Here is a 12,473-nt window from a genome sequence, read left to right as displayed (position 1 = left end):
TTTTGGAAAGGTGGAATGTAGGGGGAAAAGGTTTTTTCCAGAAACATGACCTAAAGTTGGCTTCAGGGAGAGGCTGTGTTGCAAAAATGCTGCCAGCAAGCTAAGAGTGTCTGTGAAAGGGTTAGTTCTAGTTGTTCTAGTTGGCCATCTGGAGTCTGAATTTTCCAGAACTATATTGCCACAAAGTTCATGACACTGTCACAGCAGGTATACAGAAATACTGTTTGGTTCTGGTATTGGCGAAACTGCATTTGCAAGTAACTATGAAAGGACTGGCGTCAGAATGGCAGCAAGTTTCAAATGAAGTTGAGAAGGAGTCTGTTCTGAGCTTCGTGGTGTTTAACATTTTAATAATGACTTGAATGGAGCAATAAAGAGTTTACTGATCACATTTGCAGATGACAATGAACTGAGATGGGTTGCAAACACCTTTGGAAGACACAATGTGAATTCAAAAGGATCTTGACAAATTAAAGAATTGGGCCCTAAACAGCAGCATGAAATAAAACTAAGACCAATGTAAGGTGCTAGACCTAGGGAAGAATAAAACAAATCCACAAATACTGATTGGGTGACATTGCTAAGCAATAGCACTGCCAAGAAGGTTCTGGAGGTTAGGGTGAATCACAAACTGAACATAGATCAAAACAATGTTATGCAGTCAACAACAACAAAAAAGCAAATGAAATTTTGCATGGCATTCACAGAAGTATTGTATGCAACATTTGGGAGATGATAGCACCAGCTTACATGACACTAATTAGATCTCAGCTTCAATAAAGTGTCCAATTCTTGGTTCCATATTTTTAAAAATAGGTAGAGAAACTGGAGAGTACTGTGAGGTGATCAATAAAGCTGATAAAGGAGTTATAATTTAAAATGTACAAGGGAAGTTTGAAGAGAAAAGGAATGTTTAGTTTGGAGGAAAGGAGATGAAGGGGGACAGAGCAATTTTCAAATATTTCTAAGTTTGCCATAAAGAAGAATAACAGCAACTGTTCTCCTTCGCCACAAGGAGGAGAACACAGTGGTTTTAAACTTCAATAAAGCAATTTTAGATTCAATGTCAGGGAAATAAGCAGAAATCCTAACTGGTAGGTCAATGAAGCAAGCAGTTTGGAGAAGCTGTGGAGTCTCCTTCACTAAAGGTTTTCAAAAAATGGTGGATAGACATTTGTCTGCATGGTTGGGAACAGCACAGCCTGCATTTGTAAAGGGAGTTGAACAAGACAACTATGAGGTCCTTTCCAACCCTATGATTTTGTGATTTTGTATGAAAAATCCTGAATAAAACAAAAAAGTAAAACAAAGGAGCCTGTGATTCCATCAAAGTGAATTCAGTTTTCACTCAAACAAATATTCTTGAAGAATGTTTCTGCAACATTTCTAGGCAGACACTGAAAAAAGTGATTGTCACATTTTCTCCCATAATGTAATCCCAGATTACCACAGAAAGCCATTTGCCTCCATCCTACTGAACTGTAAAATAAGGAAGGGTGTTTGCAACTTTGAAAAGATTATTAAGTCTTCAAAAAGATTATTAAGGTTCATATATGTGAGAGCCCAGCAGGAAAAATTATGCTGAGGGGAAACCAGCACAGGTTTGTAGCAGGTAGATCATGCCTGACTAATCTAGGGTCTTTTTATGACCAGGTTACAAAGCACCTGGAAGCAGAAGTAGGAGTAGATATCGTTTACCTAGACTTCAGGAAGGCCTTCGGTACGGTATCTCACCCCATACTGGTGAACAAGGTAAGAGGCTGTGACTTGGATGATTACACAGCCTAGTGGGTGTCAAATTGGCTAGAGGGTCGTACTCAGAGAGTGGTAGTGGATGGGTCGGTATTGACCTGGAAGGACGTAGGCAGTGGGGTCCCGCAGGGCTCGGTCCTTGGACCGATACTCTTCAATGTCTTCATCAGTGACCAGGACGAGGGAGTGAAGTGTACTTTGTCCCAGTTTGCAGATGATACAAAACTGTGGAGAGAAGTGGACACACCGGAGGGCAGGGAACAACTACAAGCAGGCTTGGACAGGTTGGACAAATGGGCAGAAAACAATAGAATGTGATTTAACAAGGAGAAATGCAAAGTGCTGCATCTAGGGAGGAAAGATGTCCAGCACACCTACTGCATAGGAAATGACCTTCTCACTAGCACAGAAGTGGAAAGGGATCTTAGAGTCCTACCCTACCCTCCAGCACCAGCTGGGGAACCCCTAGAATGAGCTCCCTCTGCTCTCTTTCTCCCCTCCCATTCTGAAAACAGGAACAGGCTGGGAAGGAGAAGGGGATGGGGGAAACTGGCTGCACAGTCAGCCAGCAGCTAGATTTCCCACCCCCTTCCCCCTGCCCCTGTGGAACCAACAGTGAACTTCTGTTTAGTCTGGGGGATCTTTATAACTCAGAATGCTTCCTGCAAAGTGTTCTCACTTACAGCAGGGAGCTGCACTTCAGTCTGTGCCCTTAATTAACATCGCTTAGGCTAGAAACAGACAATGCGCTTGTTTTTGGATAAATTGTTGCCTGTGTTTTTCTCAGAACAAAAGTATCCAAGAATTGGCTTACACACACTTCACCCTCCCAGTCAGGATGCAGTTGAATGCAATGCCAATTTTAATGATGGAATCCTGAGATAACTGTACAATCATACTTTGCAATGTCCTGGGGAAAACTATTATTACCTTTTAACTGGAAAACTTTTTTTAAGATTCGTCCCAGGACAATGGACATGGGTGTCTGTATGACTGCACTTCTTCCCAAAATTAAGTGATTTATCCTGGGATATACAACGTCTGTTTGCAAACTAGGTGCTGAAATGAGAGCTTACCTCTCTTGAAAACAGCTGACTTCAGCTGACTTGCTCAAAGTTACTTAGAGCTCACATGGCAGTGGCAATAAATGAATCCCAATCTGGTCACCTCAGTCCATCTGGGACAGGCAAATGCAGTATCGTATTTCCCAACAAACATGATTTTATTTTGGTATAAAAAGTGAATATCTGCCTTAATATGTATAGATACCAAGGTAGAGTGTGGGATGCAAACAGCAGAAATATGAAATATTTAAATGCAACACTTGGATCATGAATAGAGGCAAAACTAAATATATAAAGAAATCCAGAGCTGAGTTGAAGCAAGGTTTGAATCTTATATTTTATACAACCCTGTTCTTTATTTAGGCATTATGTTTGCTTTTTCATTCTTAATAATGTAGTAGCAAGAACACTTACACAGCTGCAGCTGCCTTTTGAGGTATCATTAAGTGTTATCAAATTATGTAACATTTCTTTCGTTTATTATGTCTTCAAGTGACCATTCAAAATAGAAACTGAAGGCATTTATAAAAATCTTGAAGTGATTCTTATAAATCACTGTACAGTATGGACTTTCCTGCTGTGAGCTAGGAACAAGAAGCAGTTAACCTTAATACTAGCTCATTTATGGTTCTCGCTTGAACAAAGGACACTCCTTCAGCAAAATTAGTTATGGAACCCTTGTACCCTGGAGGGTTTAGCACAGGCCACCACAATCAATTCACTCAAAACCTTTGCCTCCCTTCGCAGGCAAAACAAAAAGGAATGATGAATTGCTCTGTCTTGCTCAAAGGTACTAGTAGTAAGGTTGAAGAGTTGTATTTTGCCTTCAGTGAGACACCTGGAGGTGAAAGAGAAGAAAACGTATTTTGAATAAGTTATGGCTGGAGTACTGTTGTAGCCATAACAGTCCAGGAAATGTACAAGGCAAGGCAGTACTGTGGCAAGGAAGTTTGGTGCCCAAGGCAAAGCCTGCAGCAGCAGCCCACCCTTGCCCTGCATACAGATCTGCGGAGCACACGCCTCCCCCTGTGCTTGCCCAGTAGTGCACACAGCAGCAGGAGCCACCCTCCCCCTGTCCCTATGCTCCCCCAAACTAGCTGCTCGTGGCTCTGTCCCATGCCCCACCCTGGCTGGGCAACACCTATTGGCACCCCTTCACTTTGGTGCCCAGGGCAGTCGCCCCACTTCTGTCCCCCCTCCCTCCCCGCCCCCTTGCTATGGTACTGTGGCAAGGTTCTTTTTATGATATCTTTTAATGGACCAACTTCATTGCTGGGAGAGTCTTTCAGACACGAAGTGCTCTGCCTCCAGTCAGAAAGGTGCTCTCTACCCAAAAGTTTATCTAACAGCTCTCCCAACTATTCAGTTGGTCCAATAAAGGATATCACCAAAAATATCCTTGTTGTCACGGAGCCATGGAGACACTTGAAAGAATCCCTGACTCCCCTGAAGGTAGGTTGAGGGGCGGGACCGTGGTGTGAAATGTTCTGAAGGGGGCTTCCTGTGACAAGAGGTGGACTGGAGGTCCCCAGTCGGGGGAGCTAGCTGTGACTGAGTGGAGGTTGACCCTGGGGGAATTTTTATAGAAATGTTATGAGGGCTAGGTGGTAGTCTGAAAGTAGGGTAGGGATTTTGTCAGTTTTGTTTTACCATATCAACGCATTTGATCAGTTTTTTTCTTTCTGTACAATAAACTTTAATTTTCTTGATTATTTAACTGAAGTACCTGTAGTAAATTTTGATTTCGGGGCAAATTAATAACCTGGGCACACCCATTCACTAGAGTGGGAGGCCACTAAGCTTGCACAAAATCCAAGGTGTCTCTGGGAGCACCCTGACAACCCAGGGTTTTGTCATATTTACCCCTCATGTTTCCTGAACTTCCCAGCTATAATGACACTCCAAACATATTTTACTCAAAACGTTTTTTCTTCTCTTTCATCTCCAGCTGCCTTACTAAATGCAAACTACCTGATCTCGATGTAACAGATGGTGAAATTCCCTATTTCAGCAGTCAATGGAATGGCATACTGTAAATATCTTCTTGATCCTTTCATTGCTATAGGTCTCACTAACTCTTTCATAACACATGTTGGAAAAAACAAAGGAAACCCTTTGAATTGGCAGGGCTACTCCTATATTCCTATAGCAGTACACATGCCTGTCAAGGGAGAATATTGTGTCCATCAACACAGCTCCCTGTAACATCTGGGAAATCAAGCATTTCTATAAAGGAATTGTTAGAGTTGCTTATAGGTTGTTAAAGTTTTGCTTTCTATGGATGTCTGCTTATTCAGTAAATGACATCTTACTTTTCACATTAGGAGAATCAAGCTGCCTAGCCACAATTTCACTCCTTTTTCCACTCTATACCTAGTCATTTAGACATTATCATTGAAAAACTACACCACTTCTGTCTCCTGAGATCACAGGCCAGATTGTTTGGGGGTTTTTTTAAACTTGGATATCTACCTGGCTCAGTATCCAAGGCAACAAATCTCTGGTTAATGATTCTCTAGAAATTTGCTGTGGAAGTGGTTTATTAGTTTTACTGGTTTTTTCCAAGAGCCTGTGCAGGAAGCTTACATTAAAAAGTCACCCCTTAAAGTTATGAGCCAAGTCAGCTGTGGAAAGGTCAAGGGCCAACCCCAGCCAAAGGCCCATACTGTTAGTGTGGTTAAGACAAGCCAGTAGTACATCAGGAAATGGTGTGGATAAAGCATGCCAATAGCACACCAGGGAATAACATGATTAACATCACATCTGGTCTCCTTTCAGTCCACAGATGAACAACCACGTACCCATTTACAGCTGGCCATTGGCGTGAGTCTTGAGCAAGACTCAACTTATGCCTCTGGAGCTTTAGGAAGATGCTTAAAGCCAGCGTTCCCTCTAAGTTGTGTGGTGTGCACAGCTGCACAGGCCTGCCTGGCAGACCAGCATAAGCACACCTGCATGGTTGTGCACACCATGCAGCTTAGAGGGAATGCTGGCTTTAAGTACCCTGTGACTGCATCCTATAAGGGCGATGGCACACATTCAACTTAACACTTAATGAGTAGAGTTAAAATGCCAGCACGTGCACATTCAAACAGTTTAGTACATGTTAAGTAGGGACATGCAAAATAGCACTGTTTCATTTTGACTTCCATTTTGCTGTTTTGAAGGGACAGTGTTTTGTTTTGTTTTGTTTTGTCTTTTCATATCATTTTGAAGCACTGTTCCATTTCATTTCGTTGAAACTGTTTCACTGTTTTGACGCCATTTCACCCACAGGCTATAATGGGGAACCAGGAAAATGCCTAAAACTTTGTCATTTCTTGCCTGATTCAGATAAAAATTGCTGATATGGTAGCTCCTTCTGAGGACATGAAGCCTGCCAAGCTTCAAGGACAGAGGTGCAGAGGTTTCTGGGACACTGCACTTCAAACTATTCAAAGCAAAACTCATGACACTTGCCAGCAGCCTCCTCTCAGCCGGTGCACATATCTGGGAGCCCACACCCCTGGGAGGGCTCCAGGGCTGTGCTGGACTCCTTCTTGGGGTGTGAGCCCCCAGATCTGTGTGTTGGATGAGAAAAGGCTGCTGCTGACACCTGGGACAGGTGCCCCACACCCAGCGCCAGGAAGATTGCCCCAGGCAGCAGCAACAGCCTCCCATCATCTGGCGGCATACACATCTGGGGACCCCGCATCCCCAGAAGCAGTCCAGCACAGCCCCACAACCCTCCTGGGAGTGTGGGCACCCAGATTTGCATGCCATATGAGAGGAGGCTGCTGCTGCCACCTGGGATCAGCAGCAGCATCAGTCTTCCCTGGCCTGCACCCCCAGGAGGAGTCTGGCACAGCCCAGCAGTCCTCCCAGGGGTGGGACCACAGATCTGTGTGCTGGATGACAGGAGGCTGCCACCTGGGACCAGCACTGAAGGCAATTAAGCCTGGCTTCGAAACTTGAAACATTTTGAAAGTTTTGAAACATTTTGAGTGCCTTCATTTCATTTTGAAGCTGTTTCGAACCCTTTTGTTTAGTGTCAATTTCACTGTTTCAAGTTCAAAATGCATGAAAACAGCTTCAAAATAAAACAACCGGAGAAATTTCGCGCAGCCCTAATGTTAAGTGTCCTTGTGATGTTACAAAGTCATTCCCTTTCAGACTAGGGTTGTCTCCTAACACATAGTAACTTTAATAGGTCAGTACAAGCCAATCCTTTGCAACTGTTGCAAGTGAACATGTGACCTCACTGTCATAAACCTAAGGGATTGCAGTGTGACATCAGTGTCATAAACCCAAGGGATTTTTTAAATTGTTTTACTGAGTGACATGTGTAGCCTTTACATAAAAGTAATGTCATGCTGTATTTAGCTATATTATGCTTATGTTTATATGCCTTGTGCTATTTGATATTAAATGTATTTCTTATACATTAAAAAAGGGCCAGCAGTACACAATATGATAATGACTTTCAAGTAGTAAACAATGAGTTTCTTTGACACCTAGGAAAGACTCCAAGCTTAAATGGCTGAAGAGCAGTAATGGCTTAGAAATAGCCTTTGACTTGGATTATTTATTTATGCCCCATGAAAACAGACTTCTCTAAGGCACAGGAGTCAAGCTCTGCCAGACAATGATGAATTTGCATTTTAAAAGGAGAGAATACATTAATAACACCTGGCTAATCAAACTATTGGGGAGAAGGATATTTCTTGCTATGGGAGGAAATTATCTGAGAGACAACATCTTTAGGCTTAGCAGTCTCCATATCTGTAAAGATGCACATATTCTCCTGTCCCTAATGGTCAGGGACAGAAGGTACACATAAACCAGTTTAAATGATTACACACTGGTTTAATCCTGTAACAGAACAGAAGTTTAGTGCACATAAACAACTTCAAAATGGCTGAAACTGGTTTAAGATAAACCAGGATGGATATACTATCAGACTTAACTGATTTATGTTAAATAGGTTTATTAGTCTTCTGCCCCAGATCTCCTCCAGATTCAACTTAATTCGTGGTACCTCAGTATCCCAGGATGTTTTGCACCTCACAAGTAAACCTGGGGATGAAAAAACAATCAAAAGTGAGTGACTAACATATGAAGATTGAATTGATTCAACCTTGGGTTTTTTGACTGTGGTTGTCTTAGTCAATTAGATCGGGAAATATTTCTGTTCTGACAAACATGCACCTTTGAGGGGCAGGAGGTTATGTGCCTAATGTGAGACCCCCCAACAATCCAGAGGTAATGTATGTCTATAGTCAGAGAAGCAACTGGACTTAAACCTGCCTCAAAAACATGATTTTGTCTTTAGGCTCCCTGGCTAGGGACAGACATTGCACATAAACCAGTTTAAGTGATCAAAAACTGGTTTAAACCTGTAACAGAACAGATGTTCAGTGCACATAAACTAGTCTGAAAATGGCTGTAACTGGTTTGAGATAAACCTGATTGACTGTAGTATCAGATTTAACTTATTCGGTAAACCAGACTCTTCCAGCATCCCTGCATGCTCTCTGGGCTGGGTGGGGCTCTCTGCTCCACCATGGAGTTGGCCTCTACCTTCTGCTCCCTGGCTGGAGCTCCTGCAGAGACTGCAGGCACAGCAGGATCTGGCTGGCTTCTCCCTGCCCTCTCTCTCCCCCCTTGCTGCTTGATGCTCAAGCAGGAATCCCCCCTCCCTCCCATCTCCCGCAGCACAGACCCCAGCCCCACGGACCCTAGGCATGTGGTATGTTAGCTAATGCCAAGAGGTGTCTGTGTGTGCTTGTCTCAAATTTCACTGGGACAGGAAGACAGAACAATGACTGTTTAGGGCTTTTTGGAGCTAATCAACAGGTCAGTGGGTAAGCTGTTTAAGAAGAAACTGAACTAATGAAGAGAAACTATTGTTTTGCTGATTGGGTAATAAACACTGTTATCAGCCCCCTGCTGGCTTGCTTGCCTGTCAGTTTGCTACAGACAGTATAAAGAAGCAGGGAGGGAGATTGAAAATCTCTGTATCATCAACAGATGCATGCACTGCACACCTCTCCTTGCCTCAGAGTGCTAGCAGGGGTCTGGGGTCTGGCAACACTCCTGTCCCTTGAGCAGCCAGCAGGGAAAAGCCCTGGATGACACAGGCAGACCTCCCTAATCAGAGGTTGGGCCAAAGGGCACACCAAAGTCATGGAAGCACCCCAAGAATATTTCTCAAAGGTGCAGCCAGGCTGCATCTGGGGTCAGGGCAAGGGTGGCATTACACATTCAACATAACAGTTAAGTGCTGTGAGAATGCAAATTTAGACAAAAGATTAAAAGAAGGGATATATAAACTGTCCTACTAAACCTAATGTTGCATTAATCATTAATTCTAAAAATAGTGACTAGGTCACAGCAGTTGTCAATGAGATACACAAGGTAATTCATAACAATTAAGTTGCAAAGATACAAAGTTCCTATATACTCTTAGCTCTCTCCTATAGATGTATTATGATGTGCTCTTTAATTTCACAATCACATACAGTAGACCCCCATTTTATGCATATTCAACTTATCCGACTCTCAAGTTTATGCAAATGAATATTAACACCCAAGCAGAAAAATACACCCCACGGCATACGTCATTCATGTATATACGTGAAATGCTGGACTGGAGTTACGCGCAGCCTGGGTTCCCAAGCAGGATTCTGGATTTAGGATTCATCCTCAATGTTGCCATTGTGTTCAATATGAGTGTTTCTAATAATGATTCTACAAGTGCTTCTGTCTTTACAAGGAAAAGAAAAGCTATAACTTTGGAAGAAAAACTTGAAGTTGTGAAGAGATACAGAAGAGGTGAGAAGACAAAGGAAATTAGGTGTGCTACAGGGCTCAGTGAGTCAACTCTCCATACAGTTAGGGACAATGTGGAGAAAATTAAAAAGTCCCATAAGAGTGCTACACGTTTGTCTACTGCCAGTGTTTCATTAACAAGGTCAGCTATCATGGAGAAAATGGAACACATGTTGACAACATGGATTGAGCACCAGAATCAAGAACACATGCCCCTTTCATCCCAGGTGATTCAAACAAAGCCACACAACATTTATGAAGTGTTAAACTATGATGATCCTGAAGGCAAGCCATTTCATGCAAGTGCCAGATGGTTTGATAGATGTAAAGCATGCCATGGATTTCATAATCTCAAACTCATGGGTGAAGCAGCAGCTTCTGATAAAAGTGCTGCAGATAAATCTCCTTCAATCCTACAGGCTACCATTGAGGAGGAAAGCTACGATCTGAGGCAAGTTTTCAACTTAGACAAAACTGGACTCTTCTGGAAACGGATGCCAAGTCAAACATTTATCTCAGTCTAGGAGAAAACTGCCTCAGGATTCAAGGGCACAAAGGATTGATGCACACTGCTGCTTTGAGCAAATGCAGCTGGCGACTTCAAACTCAAACTGTTGATGGTTTACCATGCTGAAAACCCTTGGGCACTTAAGGGTTATGCAAAGGGACACCTGCCTGTTTATTGAACTGGAAAGGATGAGTTACTGGATCATTGTTTGAAGATTATTTTTCCAGTCTGCTGCATTTGAAATTGAGGGCTTATTGTGACAGGCAAAATGTGCCTTTCAAAATTCGACTGCTTCTTGATAACACTCCAGGACACACCCCAAGCCTTGGCAACCTCAGTGAGAACATTAAGGTGCTGTTCTTACCACTGAACACAACATCACTCATCCAGCCCATGGATCAGGGCATTACTGGAGCTTTCAAGAGCTATTATCTACAGAGAACCTTCAAGAAGCTTATCAATGAAACAGAGTCAAAGGAAAAGACAAACGTCAAAGAATTTTGGAAGACATTTAACATCAAGATAGCCATAGACATCATCAGAGACACCTGGAATAATGTTACACAGGAGTGCTTTAATGGTGTCTGGAAAAACATCTGGCCTGCTGTTGTGAATGATTTTCTACAGGATCTCTGTTTTAGTCAGTGCCCAGAAAGGATAGTGTTCAAATAATTAGAAGCTATTCAATATTTTGTTTACTCCTTTTTGCTTAAAAAGTGTCCCCATGCCTTATGTATTTTACACCATTCACACCTTGCTTTTAAGACAGAACAATTTATCTCATCAGCTGCTCTTTCTGTGCTGCTCATTACTACAGTGATGAATCTGAGCACATCACAATCATTAATGAATTTATTTACATAGTAAACCTGAGCTGAGCAGGTATTTTGTAGATGGGAAATTGATGAAAGATAGATCAAGGTCAAAAGCTTCCTCTAATTGGGTATACATGGGATACAGAGGATCGGATTTTTCAGACTTGTCATATTAAACTGGCATACTTTTATAGTACTTAAACTACAAGTGTTCACGTTTAAAGCAGAGCTCCCACTGATTTGTGTTGAGCTGTGAGTAAATCATTCCCCAGGCTATCAGCTCAGCACTGAGAAAATGCTGTAAACAATTAATTAGTTGCCAACTGCAAAAAGTTTTATTTAAATGATTTGCCTATTGGCATTTAGGAAATTTGCTCTCAAAAATCCTAAATCTTAGGGATATGAGGTAGGACTGGCACGTGAGGCAAATGGGATGGAGGTGAGGAACTAGTGGTGGGGTAAAGACGGGAGTGGAACAGGGACACTTTAAGAGAAGGGCAGACAAGGTCAAGCAGAGGCAAAACTAGGAATTTTAGCGCCCTGGGCAGGAAGAGGGGTAAGAGGGTGTGCTGTGTCCTGGAAAGTGGGTAGGGGAAGAGGGGGCATGCTGACTGCTTTCTTCCTCACACAGGGCCATTGTATCTGCTGTGGCAGCGCAGCTAGTCCCATGGCACCAGCTCCCTGAACACAGGCAGCTGCTATGACAATGCAGGCAATAATAGCAGTATGATGTCCCCAGGGACTGCCATTATGGCATGCCCTTTAAATCAACACCCGGGCTTGGTGCAAGGCTTACCCACCCCTTATTACACTACTGTTGTCAAGCTTAGAGAAAGGCGCAGAAGCAAATGGTTTCATTAGAAGACACTGTGCTCCAAAGTCTGGGATGGGACTCAAAATCTCTGAGTCTCACCATTACTTTGCAGTCAGCAAACATCACTTAAACACACTCACAAAAACCTCATATATTTCTAGTAGTCTAAGGCCTTGTCTCTCCTTAAAAGTTAAAAGTAGTGCTGTACCACACATGCACCAATAAGTGGTGTCTGGAGCTTGCATACCCTGTATCATTACAGTGTTGTCTTGAGCCATATTGAGTCAATATAGGTGTCCTGTATTGTGCTTCACAGAATTTTGATAGCTTTAGGGTAGTCGTACCTTCTCTAGGGGCTAATATATTTCTATTGATGTAGTTACACCAGAAAACACTTTTAAATCTAAACATAAATAAAAACTAATTGAAGGATGTATTCTACATCTCATTTCCTGCTCATTTAATGTCCCTAATAACCCATATGAAGGACTTTGTCAATGGATTTTTGATATTCTCCAGTGTTGTGCTTCAGCAGTGGCTCATTTTAATAAGAAATAAATGCCTACACTTACTATTGGCAGACAAGGTTCTTTGCGTGCATCTGATCTCTTTTATTAGCCCAACTTAAATAGTTGGAAAACAATTATTAAACAAGATTTTGGGTTCAAAAACCTTTTGTCAGGCTAAAACCTTTTGCAGCTGGTGTGTGC

The 12,473-nt window shown here is 42.5% G+C and overlaps 1 long non-coding RNA gene across 1 annotated transcript; it reads right to left on the bottom strand.

The window, feature by feature from the left end:
- Positions 1-2,093: 2,093 nt before the first annotated feature.
- LOC109324824 lies at positions 2,094-4,051 on the bottom strand. The gene is made up of 4 exons (XR_002105020.1): positions 4,041-4,051; positions 2,842-2,853; positions 2,792-2,793; positions 2,094-2,184 (listed from the first exon to the last, which is right to left on the bottom strand). It is a non-coding gene; the product is annotated as an uncharacterized LOC109324824 (long non-coding RNA).
- Between the last annotated feature and the right edge of the window lie 8,422 nt (positions 4,052-12,473).

The sequence above is a fragment of the Crocodylus porosus genome, unplaced genomic scaffold (assembly GCF_001723895.1).
Source record: "Crocodylus porosus isolate Cpor-Errol unplaced genomic scaffold, CroPor_comp1, whole genome shotgun sequence".
Taxonomy (NCBI): domain Eukaryota; kingdom Metazoa; phylum Chordata; order Crocodylia; family Crocodylidae; genus Crocodylus; species Crocodylus porosus.
The sequence above is the reverse complement of the archived record's forward strand: the minus strand, read 5'-3'. Positions and strand labels throughout refer to the sequence as shown.